Source organism: Rhinatrema bivittatum, chromosome 15 (assembly GCF_901001135.1).
Source record: "Rhinatrema bivittatum chromosome 15, aRhiBiv1.1, whole genome shotgun sequence".
Lineage (NCBI taxonomy): Eukaryota > Metazoa > Chordata > Amphibia > Gymnophiona > Rhinatrematidae > Rhinatrema > Rhinatrema bivittatum.
This window is the reverse complement of record NC_042629.1, coordinates 14528245-14549197: the sequence shown is the minus strand read 5'-3', so window position 1 is coordinate 14549197 and position 20953 is coordinate 14528245. Positions and strand designations below refer to the sequence as shown.

The 20953-nt window shown below is 43.5% G+C and overlaps 1 long non-coding RNA gene across 2 annotated transcripts in view; it reads left to right on the top strand.

Annotated features, from left to right (window-relative positions):
- LOC115076885 overlaps positions 1-20134 on the top strand; it is a 36957-nt gene extending 16823 nt beyond the window's left edge. The window contains exons 2-4 of one of the 2 annotated variants that reach the window (XR_003852896.1): positions 12197-12381; positions 19052-19157; positions 19895-20134. This is a non-coding gene — a long non-coding RNA (uncharacterized LOC115076885). The remainder of the gene's footprint in view (positions 1-12196; positions 12382-19051; positions 19158-19894) is intronic. The other variant, XR_003852897.1, reaches the window with a different exon arrangement.
- The last annotated feature ends 819 nt before the right edge of the window (positions 20135-20953 follow it).

Below are 20953 nucleotides of genomic sequence, written 5' to 3'. Positions count from 1 at the left end.
GCCATTAGCGTGCACAGCATAGCTAGGCTAGAACTTCCTTAGCAGATGGGGCCTGCTGGGCATATTTCAGCCCCCTCCCCTCAAAGAGAATTTGGCTACTTTCAGATGCGTGAAACATTTCCTTTTTCCTGTGCTAATAAAAATGAATTTGAGCCTCATTTTGGTACTGCTTTTGACAAATTTCATTAGGCCTTTGAGGTCTTATCCAAATCAAATGAATTTAAATGAAATGATAAAAAGGTAAGGGATCACAGGTCATCATCTTGCCCTCTCCTCCGCCCGCCAGCAGCATCTACTGCCTACTAAACCTTCCAGACCAATGTGTGCCTATTCTATTCTTCCAAACTGCCAAGGATGGAGATTTCCCTTCCGCCCCATGTAACTTAATCTTCTTTCCTAGGACTAAGGCCAGCAATGGTGATAAAGGAATGGATTCATTAAAGTTGTATGTTGAGGTCTGATAGCCAGTGGATAACGTCTGGGCCAGATAAGTGGATTGCTTCAGGCCTCCACTGAGGGCAGGTTTGGGGTGGAAGTTTGCCATGTGGATCATTGACTGCATCTCTCAGCATAGCCGGTTCAGTAACCTGTAATCCTCCTCCTTCTCCCCCCTGCAATGTAAGCACATTATTCTTTGTTCTATTATATCTTCTATATCAAATTACATAGTCAAGGACATATCTGAAAAACTAGAGACAGTTACCAGTTCTCCCCTTTGGATGAGCCTAGATAATGCACTAAATGAAACATCTGCCTGTCACACTGCAATTAGCAATGAAGGAATGTGTCCATTTTCTCTCATTAAGACAGGAGCTCAATGTGACAATAGTAATGAGAAAAGAATCCATGTTTTCATCCATGGGTATAGTATCCCACTTTATGCTGTGTAGCCATTAAGAAATGGGACTGCAGCAGGAGCAGTGGCAGTTCGCAGTCACGGTGCTGTGAGTGTGAGAAATATACAACTCCAGGATGCAGCAGTAAATTAGCCACAAATCTTACATCGAGATTGCTTGCTGGCTGACCATATCAGAAATCAGGCTGTCTCTCTGCTCATGCAGTTCTTCATGGGTACAAAAGAGCTGGGTTACATGGGAGACAATAGCCACTGATGGACATAAGAACATAAGAACATGCCATACTGGGTCAGAAGAAGGGTCCATCAAGCCCAGCATCCTGTTTCCAACAGAGGCCAATCCAGGTCACAAGTACCTGGCAAGTACCCAAACATTAAATGAATAGATCACAAGCTACTAATCCTCACTGATTAATAGCAGTTTATGGACTTCTGCTCTAGGATTTATCCAAACCTTTTTTTAAACCCAGTTACACTAACTGCCATAATCACATCCTCTGGCAATGAGTTCCAGAGCTTAATTATGCATTGAGTGAAAAAGAATTTTCTAAGATTTGTTTTAAATGAGCTCCCTGCTAACTTCATGGAGTGCCCCCTAATCTTTGTATTATCCAAAAGAGTAAATAACCGATTCACATTTACCCGTTCAAGTCTTCTCGTGATTTTTTAAGCTTCTATCATATCCCCCCCTCAACTATCTCTTCTCCAAGCTAAACAGCCTAACCTCTTTAGCCTCTCCTCATAGGGGAGCTGCTCCATCCACTTTATCATTTTAGTCGCCCTTCTCTGTACTTTCTCCAGTGCAACTATATGTTTTTTGAGATGCGGCAACCAGATCTGCACACAGTATTCAAGGTGCGGTCTCACCATAGAGCGATACAGAGGCATTATGACATCCACCATTTTATTCGCCATTTACTTCCTAATAATTCCTAACATTCTGTTTGCTTTTTTGACCACCACAGCACACTGAGCCGACAAATTCAGTGTATTATTATTATCCACTATGACGCGTAGATCTCTTTCCTGGGTGGTAACTCCTAAAGTGGAACCTATTATTGTGTAATCACAGCAAGGATTAATTTTCCATATACGCATCAACTTGCACTTGTCCACATTAAATTTCATCTGCCATTTGGACACCCAATTTTCCAGTTCTCCTGCAATTTATCACAAACCGCTTGAGATTTAACTACTCTGCATAATTTTGTGTCATCCATAAATTTGATCACCTCACTTGTCATACCCCTTTCCAGATCATTGATAAATATATTGAAAAGCACCGGTCCAAGTACAGATCCCTGAGGCACTCCACTGTTTACCCTTTTCCAATGAGAAAATTGCCCATTTAATCCTACTCTCTGTTTCCTGTCTTTTTTTTTTTAATTTTATTTTTATTGAAATTTCGCATTTTTAAACAAATATATGATAACATAATCATTATACAAGGTATATTATTCCAAGAACAATTTCCTTATTATCTCTTTAAAAGAAATCAATAGGTAATGAAATCATGAGAACAAAGGGATTTCAAACACAAAAATCAGGAGCATTTTTAAGGAAAAAAAAAAAAAACTTAAGAAATATACTTGATGTTATTTATCCTACCATATATCTCTTTTTCCCCCTATTATACAGCTTCCTTAGGGTGTGTGTGCAAGTATGTTCGCAGTTGTTCAGGATTTGTGAAAATGAATCTATTATTCAAATGCTTTATTAAACACCTACAAGGATATCTTAATTGGAATTGTGCCCCCCTTGATAATACTTCAGATCTCATTTCTATAAACCTTTTCCGTCTTAATTGGGTGGAACGTGCGATGTCCGGAAATATCCTTATAGCTTGCCCATAAAAAATGGATTTTTGATGTTTAAAATGCAATTTTAACACTGCATCTCTATCTGTTTGTGACACAAATTGAACTAACAATATGGCCGTAGAGCTAATTTTAGACTCAAAGGATTTTTCCAGGAATTCAGTTAAATTTAATTCCTCTAGGATTTCTCCATTATTTGTATTGCCCCCTCCCTCTGTTTGTGGTAAATAGTACAATTTACTTAATTTAGGAAAGTTTACCTCTGAGTATTTCAAGATATTTTTCAAGTAACTATGGAATAAATCCAAAGGTGTAATCAGATGACTTTTTGGGAAGTTCAATAATCTAAGGTTATGTTTTTTCAACTGATTTTCTAACATCTCAATTTTATTTTCATGATCTTCTTCTGATTTAATTAGATTTACCTGAATCTTTTGAATTTCCCCCACATTTTTATCCATTGTATTAACACATTTCTCCAATTGGTCTACTTTATCTTGCACTTGGTTATTTTGTTTCAGGGCATCCTGTACTGTGTTTGCTAATTTATTAATAGATATTTGCATTTTAATCATCATGGTTCCTAATTCCTCCATCGAGAACTTTTTTGGTGCAATAAAAGAAACCTTTTCACTACTGTCAAAACATAGTTGGACATCACTTTCTCCTATCTGTTGTAATAGCCCTCCTTTCCCTTCTGCATTACCCAACGAAGTGTCCTTAATTTCCTTTGAGTTATGATCAATCATAACCCTTGAGATCTCAGTTATATTCACTGGTCCTTCCTGAAAGGAGGAATCCTGGTAAGAGACATTTAAGTCCACTTCGGTTTCTGCAGTAGGAGGGACCGGTTTTTTCTCTGGGCCACCCGGGGTTAAAGATGTCTCGAATGCCACGTTGTCCAACTCCTGCTCCTGAGTTGGGCTACTAGCGGCCCTTCCGGGTGCTTGGGTGGGATTACTATGGAAACAGTCTGTAATTGTAGACTGAAACATATTACCGGACGTTGTTACCGAGGACGTCTCTCTCATTCTCGCCTTCCTCTTGGTATGAGGCATGGCTGTATGAGGGATTAATATTCTAAATTACAGAGAGTCTTATCAATGTTTCCAAGTTAACATCAAATTTACTCACTGTTTGTTCCCTTCGCTCTCAATCCGACCGCATCACGAACAAAATTTATGGCTCCAAACCGCTCCAAACCGGGCTAAGCCGGGCAAAGTCGCGCCGGCGTAGGCTTGATTTTATTAGCCTACCCGGCTCCTCCTCCACGTCGCGGCGTCCTCAGTACTGCCCCAGGATTGGTAGGCAAGATTAGAACACTTTTAATCAGCTGGGCTCTCACCCGAACCAGGAAATGCTGCGGCAGTGTCCCGCCGGCGTAGGCTTGATTTTATTAGCCTACCCGGCTCCTCCTCCACGTCGCGGCGTCCTCAGTACTGCCCCAGGATTGGTAGGCAAGATTAGAACACTTTTAATCAGCTGGGCTCTCACCCGAACCAGGAAATGCTGCGGCAGTGTCCCGCCGGCGTAGGCTTGATTTTATTAGCCTACCCGGCTCCTCCTCCACGTCGCGGCGTCCTCAGTACTGCCCCAGGATTGGTAGGCAAGATTAGAACACTTTTAATCAGCTGGGCTCTCACCCGAACCAGGAAATGCTGCGGCAGTGTCCCGCCGGCGTAGGCTTGATTTTATTAGCCTACCCGGCTCCTCCTCCACGTCGCGGCGTCCTCAGTACTGCCCCAGGATTGGTAGGCAAGATTAGAACACTTTTAATCAGCTGGGCTCTCACCCGAACCAGGAAATGCTGCGGCAGTGTCCCGCCGGTGTAGGCTTGATTTTATTAGCCTACCCGGCTCCTCCTCCACGTCGCGGCGTCCTCAGTACTGCCCCAGGATTGGTAGGCAAGATTAGAACACTTTTAATCAGCTGGGCTCTCACCCGAACCAGGAAATGCTGCGGCAGTGTCCCGCCGGCGTAGGCTTGATTTTATTAGCCTACCCGGCTCCTCCTCCACGTCGCGGCGTCCTCAGTACTGCCCCAGGATTGGTAGGCAAGATTTGAACACTTTTAATCAGCTGGGCTCTCACCCAAACCAGGAAATGCTGCGGCAGTGTCCCGCCGGCGTAGGCTTGATTTTATTAGCCTACCCGGCTCCTCCTCCACGTCGCGGCGTCCTCAGTACTGCCCCAGGATTGGTAGGCAAGATTAGAACACTTTTAATCAGCTGGGCTCTCACCCGAACCAGGAAATGCTGCGGCCCTGTTTCCTGTCTTTTAACCAGCTTGTAATCCACGAAAGGACATCGCCTCCTATCCCATGACTTTTTAGTTTTCTTAGAAGCCTCTCATGAGGGACTTTGTCGAATGCCTTCTGAAAATCCAAATACACCACATCTACTGGTTCACCTCTGTCCACATGTTTATTCACTCTTCATAAAAATGTAGAAGATTTGTGAGGTACAACTTCCCTTGGGTAAATCCATGCTGGCTGTGTCCCATTAAACCAGGTCTATCTAAATGTTCGGTGATTTTATCCTTTACAACAGTTTCCATGATTTTTCCTGGCACTGAAGTCAGGCTCACCAGTCTATACTTTCCCGGATCACCCCTGGATCCCTTTTTAAATATTGGAGTTACATTGGCCACCCTTCAGTCTTCAGGTACAATGGATGATTTTAATGATAGGTTACAAATTTTTACTAATAGGTCTGAAATTTAATTTTTGAGTTGTTTCAGAACCCTGGTCCAGGCAATTTCCTACTCTTCAGTTTGTCAGTCTGGCCTGTTACATCTTCCAGGTTCACCATAATTTGGTTCAGTTCATCTGAAACATCACCCTTGAAAACTGTCTCTGGAAAAGGTATCTCCCCAACATCCTCTTCAGTAAACACTGAAGCAAAAAATAATTTAGTCTTTCTGCAATGGCCTTATCTTTCCTCAGTGCCCCTTTAACCCCTCAATCATCTAACGGTCCAACCAACTCCCTCATAGTCTTACTGCTTCAGATATATTTTTTAAAGTTTTTATTATGTATTTGCCTCTAGGGTCAACTTATTTTCAAATTTTCTCTTAGCCTGACCCATATCACAGTCTTCCCCTCAGAAGGAGGTAAATCCACTATGAAGTCGGTGGACAAATAGGTCCATGGCTCGGTGGGAATGGGCAAAGGTTGGAGGAGTCCCCAGGGACAGCCAGACAGGCTTCTGTCGAGCACAGGTGGGACAGGAACTGACATAAGTACGAACATCTCTCGACCTGAGGCCACCAATAGTATTCGATCAACAGACCCAAGGTTCGAGTCACTCCCGAATGACCTGCGGTCAGTGAGTCGTGGGCCCATGACAGGAATTTTATGCGCAGGCGAGAAGGTACCATCATCTTGCCTATAGGAACTACTTCTGATGCTGCAAGGAGAACTTTGGCCAGATCGAGGATATATTGAGGCAGATTGGGGTTATCCTCTGTTTCCACAGTGCGAGAGAGGGCGTCCGCCTGGATGTTCTTAGAAGCTGGTCTGTATCGAAGGACAAAGTTGAATCTGCTAAAAAATAGTGACCATCGAGCCTGTCGAGGATTAAGGCATTGGGCCCGGCACAGGAACTCAGGTTCTTGTGGTCCATGTAAACAATCACAGGAAGTTGGGCCCCCTCCAGCCACTGGTGCCATTCCTCAAACGCGAGTTTAATGGCCAATAACTCCTTGTCCCCTATGCCGTAATTCCTCTCAGCGGGTGAGAACTTCCGAGAGAAGTAGGAACATGGCAAAGATTTGCCTTTAGTAGATATTTGGGTCAGAACAGCTCCCACTGCGAGGTCGGATGCGTCTACCTCAACAATAAATTGACGCTGAGGATCTGGATGGTGGAGACAGACCTCTTGAAGAAAGGCTTTCTTCATCTCCTGGAAGGCACTTAGCGCCGCAGAGGACCAGTTCTTAGCTTCCGTACCTTTCCTGGTAAGGGCCATCAGTGGAGCCACCATCCGGGAGTAATGGGGTATGAACTGGCAATAAATGTTGGCGAAGCCAAGGAAGCATTGCAGTGCCTTGACCCCCACCGGCTGAGGCCAATCCCTGATGGCCATTACCTTCTCTGGATCCATGTGGAAGCCCGTGGAGGAGATGATATATCCAAGGAAGGGCAGAGATTCTTTTTCGAACTGACACTTCTCTAGCTTGGTGAAGAAACAATTGTCTCGAAGCTTCTGCAGGACTCGTCGAATGTGTATATGGTGTGTAGCCAGGTCCTTAGAGTAAATTAGTACATTGTCAAGATATACTATAACAGAGGTGTGCAACATATCCCTTCACACCTCATTCATAAGGTTGTGAAAGACCGCAGGGGCGTTGCATAGGCCGAAGGGCATGACCAAATACACATAATGCCCGTATTTCATGTTAAACGTGGTCTTCCATTCGTCACCTGGTCGTATCCTTACCAGGTTTATGCGCCCTGGAGGTCCAGTTTGGTGAAGAGCTTGGCTCATTGCAGGCGGTCTAGGAGCTCGGGAATCAAAGGCAAAGGGTACCTGTCATGTCGTGTGATGGCGTTGAGCCCACAGTAGTTGATGCAGGGTCAGAGTGACCCGTCCTTATTTGCAACAAAGACGAATCCGGCCCCGGTGGGGGAATGAGAAGGCTGAATGAAGCCCCATTCCAAATTCTCCTGGATGTAAGAAGACATGGCACAAGTCTCAGGCAGCGATAAGGGGTAAACCTGCCCCTTGGGAGGAATGGTACCGGGAACCAAGTTTATTGCACAATTGAAGGGCCGATGTTCTGGAAGGAGTTTGGCCTTCTCCTTCAAGAAGACATCCAAGTAATTCAGATATTGCGGCAGGAGTGCCACGGATGTGGTCAGAAGTGGCACATCTCTCAGGCAAGAGTCAAAACAGGGCGAGCTCCAAGATGTGATCTGAAGAGTATCCCAGTGGATAACTGGGGAGTGCTTCTGAAGCCAGCCCAGGATGATAGGGTGAATGAATCTCTCCAAAATGAGAAACGAGATCTCATCAGTATGTAGGAGACCAGTTCGTAGAATCAATGGCTTGGTACAGGTAGAGATGCTCCCCAGGAGAGGAGTGCCGTGGATCGAAGATACTCGGAGTGGAGGGTGTCGGGGTTGGACCTCAAGCTGTAACTGCCAGACGAGATCCACAAGAATGAAATTCCCTCCTGCTCCAGAGTCGACCAAAGCCAGCGTATCAAAGATACCCCCGGGGTAGATGAGAGTAACCTGTATGGTGCATGAGGTGGTATTAGTATTACCTAGGGTCAGCTCCCCAATGATCCCTAGGTTCTGGCGTTTCCCAGCCGCTCACCACATTGAGCTAGGAAGTGCCCCTTGTTGCCGCAATATAAGCACAGGCCTTGAGTGCGGCAACTTCTTCTCTCCTCCTGTGAGATCGGACCTTGTCCCAATTGCATGGGCTCAATCCCTTGGGCTCCGGGAGAGGCAGAGGAGGAGGGTACCAGTTGGGGAAATGTAGACCGCGAGTTACTGGGTCTACGACTGGACTTCCCTTCACGAAAGCGGCGTTGGATTCGGCGGTCAACCCGCCCAGCCAGATCAATCAGGCTATTCAGGTCATCCGGAAGGTCCCTCGCAGCTAGCTCATCTTGGAGACGCAAAGACATGCCTTCTAAGAATATTTATTTATTTATTTTATTTAACTTCTTTTACTATACCGACACTCAAGACCAGGTCTTATCGTACCGGTTTACATTAGAACAAGGGGAAAAATCAATTAACGTATAAGTGGAAAAGAGAAGTTACATTAAAACAGGGAGGGTAAAAACATGGATGTCGGAAGATAGGACAGAATTAAGTAATTGAACAATAAGTTAACAAAATTACAAACTATAAATTAACATAAAACAATAAATTAAATGAAGGCTGTCATCCCTCCAGTCTAACTCGGCGGCCAAGGTACGGAATTCCACCGCATACTTGGCAAGGGACCGAGTGCCTTGGCGTAGTTGGAGTAACTCGGCGGCGGCAGTGGGTCTGCGAGCAGGCTTGTCAAAGACATGTCGGAAGGCCGAGACAAACTGTTCCGGATTCCCCAGAATGGGGTCTTTACACTCCCATAGCAGAGAGGCCCAGGCCAGGGGCTTCCCGTCTAGCAAAGAGATAATGTAACTGGTTTTTATCAGATCTGTCAAAAACTGGGACGGCAGCAGATTGAAACGGATGTAGCACTGGTTGAGGAATCCGCGGCACATATTCGCCTCCCTCGAGTACCGTGAAGGTCCCAGCATTTGTGTGGGTGTTGACGGTCCGGGATCGACCGTGGCAACTAGCGCAGGAGGTACGAGTGCAGGTGCTCCATCCATACGATTGGCCAGTCTCTCTTCTGTCGCCATCAGGGCATCAAGGCAGATTTGCCGTTGCTGTAGATGCTCGGCAATTCTGGGGATGGCCTTTAAGTCTGCCTTGTCCGCCGGGTCCATGGCTTTGCAAACTCTTGGATTCGTGGACCCTTGAGCCGACTAGGACAGATGATGACGCACTGTGGGAAGGCCCTCAGTGAATGTCAAAGCCGGGTGGCGGCACAGGCAGGAGACCAGGAGGATCTTCACCACTGGAGACCCGAGGTCCCCCCAGGAGGAGCCTGTGAAGACCCGGGCTGCTTGGACTTACGAGCGGCCTCCTATGGGTAGGTGTTGGAGGAGGAGTTCCAGAGGATAGAGGAGAGTAGAGCTGGAGCCAGGAGGCCAACTGGATCTTCACCACTGGAAGCCCGCGGTCCCCCCGAGATTAGCTCGTGAGGACCCAAGCTGCTTGGACTTAGGCGAGACCTCCTGGACGAAAGCTGAAGTCAGGAACCAGAGGACAAAGGCTGAAGTCAGAAGCCAGTGGACGAAAGCCAGTCAGAAGCCAGGAACAGCAACTAGCAACTCTAGGAAGAGCGAACCTCGTTGCAAGGCAAGGAGTGGAGCCAGTTGCAGGGTTTAAATACCCTGGGAGCGTCTGACATCACCTCAGGGCAGTGCTTTACTTTCCCGTGTTCGCCCCTTTAAATGTTGAGCCCCTGCGTGCATGCGTGCCTAGGGGGCGTGGCCAGCCATGGAGCATCGGCAGTGTCTCCTTCGAGGAGGGAGCGCCGTGGCAGGAGCCATGCAGGCCCATACAGGGCAAAGAGACATCGCAGCGGCCTGGACCATCCCTGAGGTAGGTGGAGGGACCGGGGCACGGCACGGGACTGCAACAATAGGTGCATCTTCTATTAATATTATCTTGCAGGAACAGGTTGTCTTTCTCAACAACACACTTAGGTGAGAATGCTCTGGACCACCATCCAATTACAGGCATTTTAAGAGGATTCTGTGGACACAAAATGCTCTGAAGAAGGAATATTGTTAGATATCTGAGGTATTTGCAGAAATACCTTTCTGGCTCTGCCTTCATGCCTCCAGCTGCGACAGGGTAATAGTAACACTTATTAGGATTCTTCTATGGCCATTAATCTCGGGGTTTCACTACTTCATTACCAGCTTTGGATAGGAGAACACATCAGAAGTTCCCTGTGGAGATGAGACCAGTGGCACTTCACAAATGATTATATCTGGGTACTGAATAGGTGATACTGAATAATGATATTGTCAGTAACTAATTTCCAGCAATGGAGTCACTTGTACATTGTACTTATGCCTTAGATGCCTAATTTGCTAAACTTTCTCTCCATAGACAGAGATTGGGAGAAAAACCTTTAGTCAGTCAGGCCCTATGTGCAACAAATATCAGCATTAGGTAGGAGCAACTGCAGTACTGTAAAATATTGATATCAATGAGTATGATTAAAACTTGTTATACTAATGAAGTACTGATATGTATCTTCCCATGATGTGGTGCATAAGATACAGTTAACAATAGAGATGTGAATCGTGTCCTCAATCGTCTTAACGATCGATTTCGGCTGGGAGGGGGAGGGAATCGTATTGTTGCCGTTTGGGTGTGTAAACTATCGTGAAAATCGTTAAAATCGTGAGCCGACCCCCTAAAACCCACCCCCGACCCTTTAAATTAAATCCCCCACCCTCCCGAACCCCCCCTCCCAAATGCTTTAAATTACCTGGGGATCCAGCGGTGGTCCAGAACGGCGGCGGTCCGGAACGGCCCCCTCAATTGAATCCTGTTGTCTTCAGCCGGCGCCATTTTGCAAAATGGCCGCCGCAAAATGGCGGCGGCCATAGACAAAAACGATTCGATGCAGGAGGTCGTTCCGGACCCCCGCTGGACTTTTGGCAAGTCTTGTGGGGGTCAGGAGGCCCCCCCAAGCTGGCCAAAAGTTTCTGGGAGTCCAGCGGGGTTCAGGAAGCGATTTCTTGCCGCAAATCGTTTTCCGTACGGAAAATGGCGCCGGCAGGAGATCGACTGAAGGAGGTCATTCAGCGGCGGTCCGGAACCCCCGCTGAACGACCTCCTGCAGTTTTTAGGGGGTTTTAGTGTGCCGGTTTTCCTGCCCTCCCCCTTCCCCCGATTTACGATTTTTTAACGATAAATCGGGGGAATTGGTATTGTATCGTGGCCCTAACGATTTTTGACGATTTAAAATATATCGGACGATATTTTAAATCGTCAAAAAACAATTCACATCCCTAGTTAACAATAATTCTTTTTGTTGTTGCCATTATCATAAGATAGTAGCAAATAGATATCCAGCCTTAATTGTTTCACTTGCCTTTACAATAACATAATGCATTGTCAGCCAAGGAGGAATTTTGCAATGGTCCTAACATTGAAAAGTTTGGCACTTGAAAAATTCCTTATTGGTCCAATATTCTAAAAAGCTTTAATCGGTAGTGGATGCTTCTACTGCGTGAGCCACTGCATCATGAGAAGCGACTGAAAGGAGTCATTGCAATGCATTCTTGTTCGCTTAGGTGACATTTGCTTTCCAGTCCTTGACCTGATAATACAATAATTCCACCTGTAAATGAAAATAAAGAACCTTTGTCTCTCCTGACACTGATTGAATGCCTTCCCACTTCCAGTGCACTGTTTAAATGCCCATAGAGCATGCAGAGGGAGTTTAATTTAACTCTGATGAATGTAATATTATAACTATAAGATCACAAACCCAGCATGGAAAAAAAATGACACTGGACAAGAGAAAATGTGTGTGAATTAAAAAATGAAAAGGGTTCTGTGCCAGTGCTGCCAAGTGCATGTAAGTCCCGAGCTCTTTTCCTGCTTCCAGGGCTAGCTGGCATTGGGGGTGTTGCAGAGTCGATGCCCAGTGGTCAAGATTCCAGAAGGAGCCACAGCCTGACCAGGGGGGATGTTGATGTAAACCCTGGGCTGGGGGATGAAGCGGCAGGACATGCTAGAAATATGAGGAATATCTCCAAATAGCTGCACATGGCAGTATAGTCCAATACATACCTAATGATACCTAATGATCTGGAAACCAAAAAGATCAGAAGTAAACTGCTGGATAAAAAGAATAAAAATGCATGAAAAGATGGTTTTGGATGCAATCTCTCAAACCATTAACTACATGATGACCTATTCCCATCAGAGTGCAGACATCTGCAAGCTGTCCTGACACTGGAGAAGAAAACAGTTTCTTTATAGGTTGTGACGCCTTTAATTGGACTAAAAAAAATGTTCTGGCACTTGAGACTTCCAAACCACACAGGCTCCTTTTTCAGATGTCAAAGGAAGGAATCCTTTGAAACCTCAAACCTCCAGTCTTTGAAGCAGGTATTTAATGTCTTGTTTTGTTTAATTTATTTATTGTTTTTCTGTATTTGTTATAGAAGATTGTTTTTAATTTGTTTTGATTGATTGTCTTTATTAAAATTTGTTAATCACTTAATACCAGGGACAGTAAATTTTAAACAGGTGCACATGTGCACGCATTCATCAGCCACGCTGGGGGATGCACGCATGTTATAACATAGCCTGTTCACGTGCACATGCGCACGCAATTTTAAGTGGGTGCGTGTCTATGTGCGCAAATGCCACGTCTGCCGCGTAAGTGGGGGGATTTTAAAAGCCAGGCGCACTGACGCCATTATCCATTTTCACAGTTCATTCCCATTTCTCCCAGTTAAAAGCTAGGACTTCTAACCTAGTTTAATAGCCTCCTTCAACCCTGTTAGCCCCTGACTCTTAAAACCTTGCTCATCTGTTTAGATTTTTTTGTTTTACAATCTGAACATTCTGCACAGCAGAAGTAAAGTTACATGGCAGGGGGACCTCGGCACATGCTTGTGCACGTAAGTATTTACATGCTAATTTCAAGCTGGAATTTAGGGACACCCATGCTCCACCCAGACCACCCCCACACCCCTTTTTTGGAACTTTTCATCTGTGTACGCAGTGGGAGATACGCGCATATAGAGGCGGCTTTTAAAATCCACTTGGTGCACAGCAGCCCAACGTGTGCATGGATCTCCTGGTTTTGGTGCACACCGGGCTTTTAAAATTCACCTTTAAGCAAGTTCCATATGACAACATACACATCTCAAAATACAATCAATGGATAGAAGTCATAAAACATCAGATTTAAGTTTTATTTTGTTTGTCCTGTTTTGTCTAAGATATGATTACGGACATAATTTTGTAAACTCCTTCAATAGTTCATTAATGGTAGGCGGTGTAGAAATGTATTAATTAGATAAATAAACAGAGCAACAATTCTGGGCAAATATTATATTTGTCTAATAAAAAGTATCACAGTTTGCTAAGAATAAAGTTTAAGAAAAAAGTTACAATAGCTGGTAACTCAGACTTGCATATTTATCTTACTGAAGGCAGAATACCAAGAATTCAAAAATGCAAAACAGATAGGAAGTCCTGCTGGTGGATTTGTGCAGTAGAAATATGTAACGTTTGGGTATATTGATGGGACTTATGGAGATAGAGAAAAATTGGACCATCCCATTTGCTTTGCCAGATTGTTATACAGTATAAGCAACATGTAATCACACATTGCATTATGCCCAGCTATGTCCCTTTATCAAATGATCTGCAGGCTTTCACTATGGTTATTCCTTCAAGCAAGACAGGCAATATTACAGCTGCTGCTGGAATGAAAGTACTTCATTAAGAAAGAGGTTAGGGTTGGGCAGGAACAGATGGAAAAAGGAAAGCACAGTTTATCAAGGTTACACATGAGAGGAGGGACAGAAAAGGGCACACAGCACCTGTGACAATATTGGCTCCAGGATCCAATGAAATCCCCGCAGAAAAACAGGGTCAATAACTATCTGTTTTTCAAAAAGTGAAACAAAAAGAAACGCTATTCAAGAAAACTCAATATATATTTAAAAAAAAAAAAAAAAAGCTAATGAAATCCTTTGACACAAGATTGCAGTATTTGCTGGGCAGAATGTTTTGTAATGTTTTCCATAGACAAGCTGCCTGCTTTTCATTCTCTCTTCACTATGCCACACGGTCAGGGACTTTACACGTATGCTATCCGCTCCGCTCTGTTCATCAGCAAAATAAATGTCCTTGTAATTGCCTTCATAAGATCAGCAGACTGTGCCGTGCTGCATAGGGTGGGTCAGACGATGTCTCACATCTTTTTTCGGTCTCTACCATTAATTCACTGCACAGTTTGACTCACCTGTCTGGATCAAGCTATCTCATCATACTGCAGCTGAACAAATCTGAGTCCATCTTACCTTGTGTCCAACTGCACATAATATTTCAGGCTTTTCTGAGCTGTGCATATTCCAAAATTTAAATTCAGAGCACATGGTGATCTCCCTTTCTCTAGGGTCGCCTGACTTTCATCTCCTCAGACAGTTGGAAGTGATAGGCACTCCTATGTCTGTGCTACATACGTAAATTAGCAGTGGTAAATCAATGCAAAGCCAACTGAACCCTAGACTATAGATTTTTTCACTTGATACACACAGCAGTTTGTTATCAAAAACCACCCAGTCACATGTACTGTGATCCTTACTTGTCCTGATATTTAATGTGACTACAATTTTCTAACAATTTCACTATGCCCCTCTCAGGAATGCTATGAATCATATTGGTGTTGGTTAAATATGAAAGGAACTAAGTAGATTAGAACGCAGCCTACTTAGTTCAGATTAAGTCAGATGGGTCAGATGGCAGAAAAAGGCCATCTGACCCATTCAGCCTGCTCACTTATTCTATCCATGACCACTGGTAAGGTTTTCCCTACGCAGCATATTCATGTTTTTGTCTTCTTCCTCTGTATTACATCCTCCTGGGATCTCCATTAATTTCCCTCCAGCACCCATCTTGGGATAATTCATGTGTTCATCCAATTAAAGATACTGTGGCACCTTTAAGAAGACATTTTCATTGAAGGGCTTGTGCTGTGACTGAGGAGCACAGCTTTAATCATAGAAAGCTCCCCGGATAAGGGTAGAAGGGCCTGAATACTCCTTACGGTGAAAACGCTGAACGATTGTAAGCTGATGATATGGTCGGCGTGGCGGTTCCTGAGCCATCAGCCGATGTGAAGTGTTGAAATAGTTGTGGCGCACATTGAAAAAGTTCACCAGATGTATGGAGACAAATTATCAGCAATAGAATGAATAGCCCCTGAAGCAGCTCAACGAGCGAAACTCGGCCTGAGTCAGGCTTTTTATGTTCTGTGCTCAATAAAGAACTCCTGGTGTTTATTGATCCTCTTTTTTCTTTGATTGCTACTACAACATTGGATCAATTTCCGATCTGCTTCTTTGGACATTTCCTTCATGCTGCCATTGATTGGTTTGGGCTTCTGTCCCTCCCGATGCAGCCGGAATGACAATCCATGCTCCGTGTCAGGGGACCAAAATCAGCTCTTCTCGATACTGGGCTACAATAGAAATGGAATAGCTTGGCAATAAGAACATAAGAACATGCCATACTAGGTCAGACCAAGGGTCCATCAAGCCCAGCATCCTGTTTCCAACAGTGGCCAATCCAGGCCATAAGAACCCGGCAAGTACCCAAAAACTAAATCAACTTAATTAATAGCAGGTAATGGACTTCTCCTCCAAGATAAGAACATAAGAACATAAGAAAATACCATACTGGGTCAGACCAAGGGTCCATCAAGCCCAGCATCCTGTTTCCAACAGTGGCCAATCCAGGCCATAAGAACCTGGCAAGTACCCAAAAACTAAGTCTATTCCATGTTACCATTGCTAATGGCAGTGGCTATTCTGTAAGTGAACTTAATAGCAGGTAATGGACTTCTCCTCCAAGAACTTATCCAATCCTTTTTTAAACACAGCTATACTAACAGCACTAACCACATCCTCTGGCAACAAATTCCAGAGTTTAATTGTGCGTTGAGTAAAAAAGAACTTTCTCCAATTACTTTTAAATGTGCCACATGCTAACTTCATGGAGTGCCCCTGAGTCTTTCTACTATCCGAAAGAGTAAAAAATCGATTCACATCTACCCGTTCTAGACCTCTCATGATTTTAAACACCTCTATCATATCCCCCCTCAGCCATCTCTTCTCCAAGCTGAAAAGTCCTAACCTCTTTAGTCTTTCCTCATAGGGGAGCTGTTCCATTCCCCTTATCATTTTGGTAGCCCTTCTCTGTACCTTCTCCATCGCAATTATATCTTTTTTGAGATGCGGCGACCAGAATTGTACACGGTATTCAAGGTGCGGTCTCACCATGGAGCGATACAGAGGCATTATGACATTTTCTGTTTTATTCACCATTCCCTTTCTAATAATTCCCAACATTCTGTTTGCTTTTTTGACTGCTGCAGCACACTGAACCGATGATTTCAATGTGTTATCCACTATGATGCTAGATCTCTTTCTTGGGTGGTAGCTCCTAATATGGAACCTAACATTGTGTAATTATAGCATGGGTTATTTTTCCCTATATGCATCACCTTGCACTTGTCCACATTAAATTTCATCTGCCATTTTGATGCCCAATTTTCCAGCCTCACAAGGTCTTCCTGCAATTTATCACAATCTGCTTGTGATTTAACTACTCTGAACAATTTTGTATCATCTGCAAATTTGAATTCCTCACTTGTCATATTTCTTTCCAGACCATTTATAAATATATTGAAAAGTAAGGGTCCCAATACAGATCCCTGAGACACTCCACTGCCCACTCCCTTCCACTGAGAAAATTGTCCATTTAATCCTACTCTCTGTTTCCTGTCTTTTAGCCAGTTTGTAATCCACGAAAGGACATCGCCACCTATCCCATGACTTTTTATTTTTCCTATAAGCCTCTCATGAGGAACTTTGTCAAATGCCTTCTGAAAATCCAAGTACACTACATCTACCGGGTTCACCTTTATCCACATGTTTATGAACTCCTTCAAAAAGGTGAAGCAGATTTGTGAGGCAAGACTTGCCTTGGGTAAAGCCATGCTGACTTTGTTCCATTAAACCATGTCTTTCTATATGTTCTGTAATTTTGATGTTTAGAACACTTTCCACTATTTTTCCTGGCACTGAAGTCAGGCTAACCGGTCTGTAGTTTCCCAGATTGCCCCTGGAGTCCTTTTTAAATATGGGGGTTACATTAGCTATCCTCCAGTCTTCAGGTACAATGGATAATTTTAATGATAGGTTACAAATTTTTACTAATAGGTCTGAAATTTCATTTTTTAGTTCCTTCAGAACTCTGGGGTGTATTCCATCTGGTCCAGGTGATTTACTACTCTTAAGTTTGTCAATCAGGTCTACCACATCTTTTAGCCTAATTGACTGAATCCTAATTGTCTGAATCCTCTTTTTATTTGTGGATCCTGATGTGTTAGCGCTACACAAATCACCCAAATGAGCCCAAACAAACCAGAATCCAGTAACCTTTATAATGTCCCAAACAATATCAAATTTTCATGAACAAATATTTTCAAATTTTTATAAGTGTGTATGACTGACACTAAAACAGCTCATAACAGAAGAGCTGAACATAAGCGTGAGTCCACTTTAATTTATTTATTGAAAACAACCAAAATCTCTTAAAAATGATCAGGCTAGTTTTGTATCAGTGTCAGTGTCAAAAAATGTCCCGTAGTCAGCATCGATAATGAATCATAAGTGAGCAAATCAATATTAAACAGTACTTAGCTTTTAAGTCACTTGACAAGCAAACCCCAACATGAATTCATGTTTGGAAGGATATCTACTTCAGGGGGCTTAAACTTTGCAAGCTAAGTACTGTTTAATATTGTTTTGGTGGAAATCATTTGGACATTTTCCACTGAGTGTACCGCTCGTCCCCTCCACCTCTATTGTGCTAATTGATTTAAAGTTGAACATTTTACATGTAGGGAACGGAAGGATCAGCTGAAAAAAGGGACCAAATGGTTTTATTGGGCTTTTTAGCCTGACTGGTAGGCTGGGGGAGGAGGTTTTACTATCAACAGTTAGAGCAAAATGAATCCTTTATTCCAAACTAATTCTTGTACGTTTGAGTTCAGAGTTCCCAACCTTCTGGCCCTCTGAACAGTAGGGATGTAACATAGGAAACATAAAGGAGAATTAGATTCAGGCAGCAACCTACGCTGGGAAACTGATAAGCATGGGGGTAACCTGTACGAGATGCTTGCTGGGCACACTGGGTGGATCATTTGGTCCTTTTCTGCTGTTATTTCTGTTTCCATGCTTCTGTATCCTGCCTGCCTTGCCCTGCATAAACCTGTGCCACAAAATGTTGACATGTGGCACTAGTAAGAAAGGAGTAACTGGGGCATGCTCCTGACGCATTTCGACCCCAGGATCAGGTAAGCTAGGAGGGGGAGGAGGAGGCATGGAGAGGAGGCCTGAAGGGGGATGGCTTTCAAAACATTTTGCATGTGAGGTTAATCAGCACACTAAGCGGCAAAACCAACAAAAAAAGGAAGCCCTTGCACAGCCCTAATGGATAGGAAGGCATTCATGGTAGCAGAGGAGTAACCTGGAAACCCTTAAAGCATAGCTTGTTTTATATATTTATAGGTAGACAGTGAGCACACATACATTATCTTTATATCAATTTGCTAGCCTCTAACCTATTGTGGCTTTAATAAAGAGAGACCTTTGTACATGCAAGTCAAATACATTTTTCAATTTTTTTAAGGTTATGTAGGTTCTGATTACATCCATAAAAATGAATCAGATCAGATTCAACCATTTCCATGCCGATTAAAACAGTGAAAGAAGCCATCAGAAAGTAAAACTGAACAGCAAGGGCAGGAAGACACGGTGTTGGATACTCGCTGTGCTCCTGACTGCAGAAGCAAAGCTCGGGGCACACAGAGGGAATTTAGAACAAACTCCTGTCTTTCCTGCCCATGCAAAAAGTCAAAACAGTGATGAGTAGTCGCCTGTAAGAACGTTTTTGCTGTCTCTCCTTGATTGCTCACATTGAGTTCTTCTTCCACTGCTAGCATTAAATTTTGCTATGTCGTACATCACATTAGGTACCTAAAAGCCGTTGTTGCTATTTAAGAGCATGCCGTACTGGGTCAGATGGAGGGTCCAACAGTGGCCAATCCAGGTCACAAGTACCTGGCAGGATTCCAAAAGGTAAATAGATTCCCATGCAAACTGCTAAAATGCCACAAACATCTGTGGAACAATTAGGGCAGTCCCGGGTCAGTGGTGGGCAATTTGTGGGTGGCTCCCAATAGTGGGGGGACCAGGGGAAAGTACTGAGGTTGTGCTGGGGACCGCACACCATAGGTACTGCAGGCAAACAGTTACTTATCCATGTTACATGCTACAAGGCTGATCAGGGACCACTGAGCAATGCATGAGGCTTTGCTGTCAATATTTAAGACTATTGCACTGTAAAAATATGTGTGCATCCACTTTGTTGTAATGATTCCTTTCTGTAGGAATGGATTTATATAGGCCCATTTTTAGCTCACATTACAATCTTTGGTTGCTAAGAGCTAGATGTGCAAAGCTTTTATTCCCCAACATACAAAATGGAAAAAAATCACTTTGGTACATCTGGCAAAAATGAGTTTTTTGAAGGTAAATGCCCAGTCTTGTCTGTGGTTCTGTATTGACTTGTACTGACGTTTTGAACAGATTTCATCTCAGAAGGCCCTGTGATTCTCCCTCTTTTGTTCTTTATTTTATTTATTTATTTAAAAATGTTTCTATACCACCTTTACAATCAAAGTTTAGTCAAAACGGTGTACAAAAATATAAATAAAAAAATTTTAAAATTTCTTAAAATTATAAAAAGCTATAATAAAAAATAAAAACACAATAAATAAAAATCCATAAAATATTAAATTTCAATGTTCTTGTAGGAGTATGGAAAGGACCAGCCAGTCAGATTACAGATCATTGAAAAGGTCGGCATTGGATCATGGAATTCACTACAACACAAAGCACTGCGGGATCTGAAATGTTTTTACAGCCTCTTCCATGAAGTGATGTTCATTTAAGACTGACTGCTGGTTTACTGCTTCTCAGTTTCTTAGATTGATGTGTTTTATTTGCTTTTAAATGAGACACTTGATTCCAGTGATGTAATAAATATCTTCTCTGTCAAACACAGGCATATTCTTTAATGTCTGAGTCTGGTCTATGGGTAACTTATGCTATCAGCAAGGACTCTTTTATGAATGTTATTAAACCAGCATTTGTATAACAATAAATTCCATACAGATATAATGAGTCCCTGCCTCAGACAGAAAATATGATGACTTACCCGTGGTTGCAATAGTACATGCAGGATTTGAAAGCAGGTCTTCCACTTTCCAGCCCATTATTCTAATCAATAGGCCACCCACTCTCTGTATGAGCAAAGATGTAGGCATTTATTTATTTGACACTTCAAAGCAGATTACACTCAGGTACTGTCCCCAGAAGGCTCACAATTGAAGTTTGTATCTGAGGCAATGGAGGGTAGAGTAACTTGCCCAATGTCACAAGGAGGAGCAGTGGGATCTGAACTCTGGCTTCCCTGACCTATAGCCTGCTGCACTAACCGCTAGGCTACTCCTCCACTCCATTGTAAAAACTAATATTGTAAGTAAGCCAGATTTACCTTGCCACTGCTTTGTAAAATTTGACATTTCTTAAATTTCATAATGCATCTTCAGAGACACGCCCAGCTCTTCCACATCCACCTGGACAGCATACATACTAGCTCACCTGGCTCTAGCACACAACTTTGCACTAACGTACATTCAGGTACAGACACACTCTGCTGCAGCCTACGCTAGTGCACACAGCTATGGCAGAGATAACATGGATTCAGAGATATTCAAACCCCCCTGGGCTGACACGCATCACGTTCAATGGGAGGCATTATGTGAGCAGGGCCAATGGCTCAGCAACAGTGCTGGCCTCTAGGGAGGGAT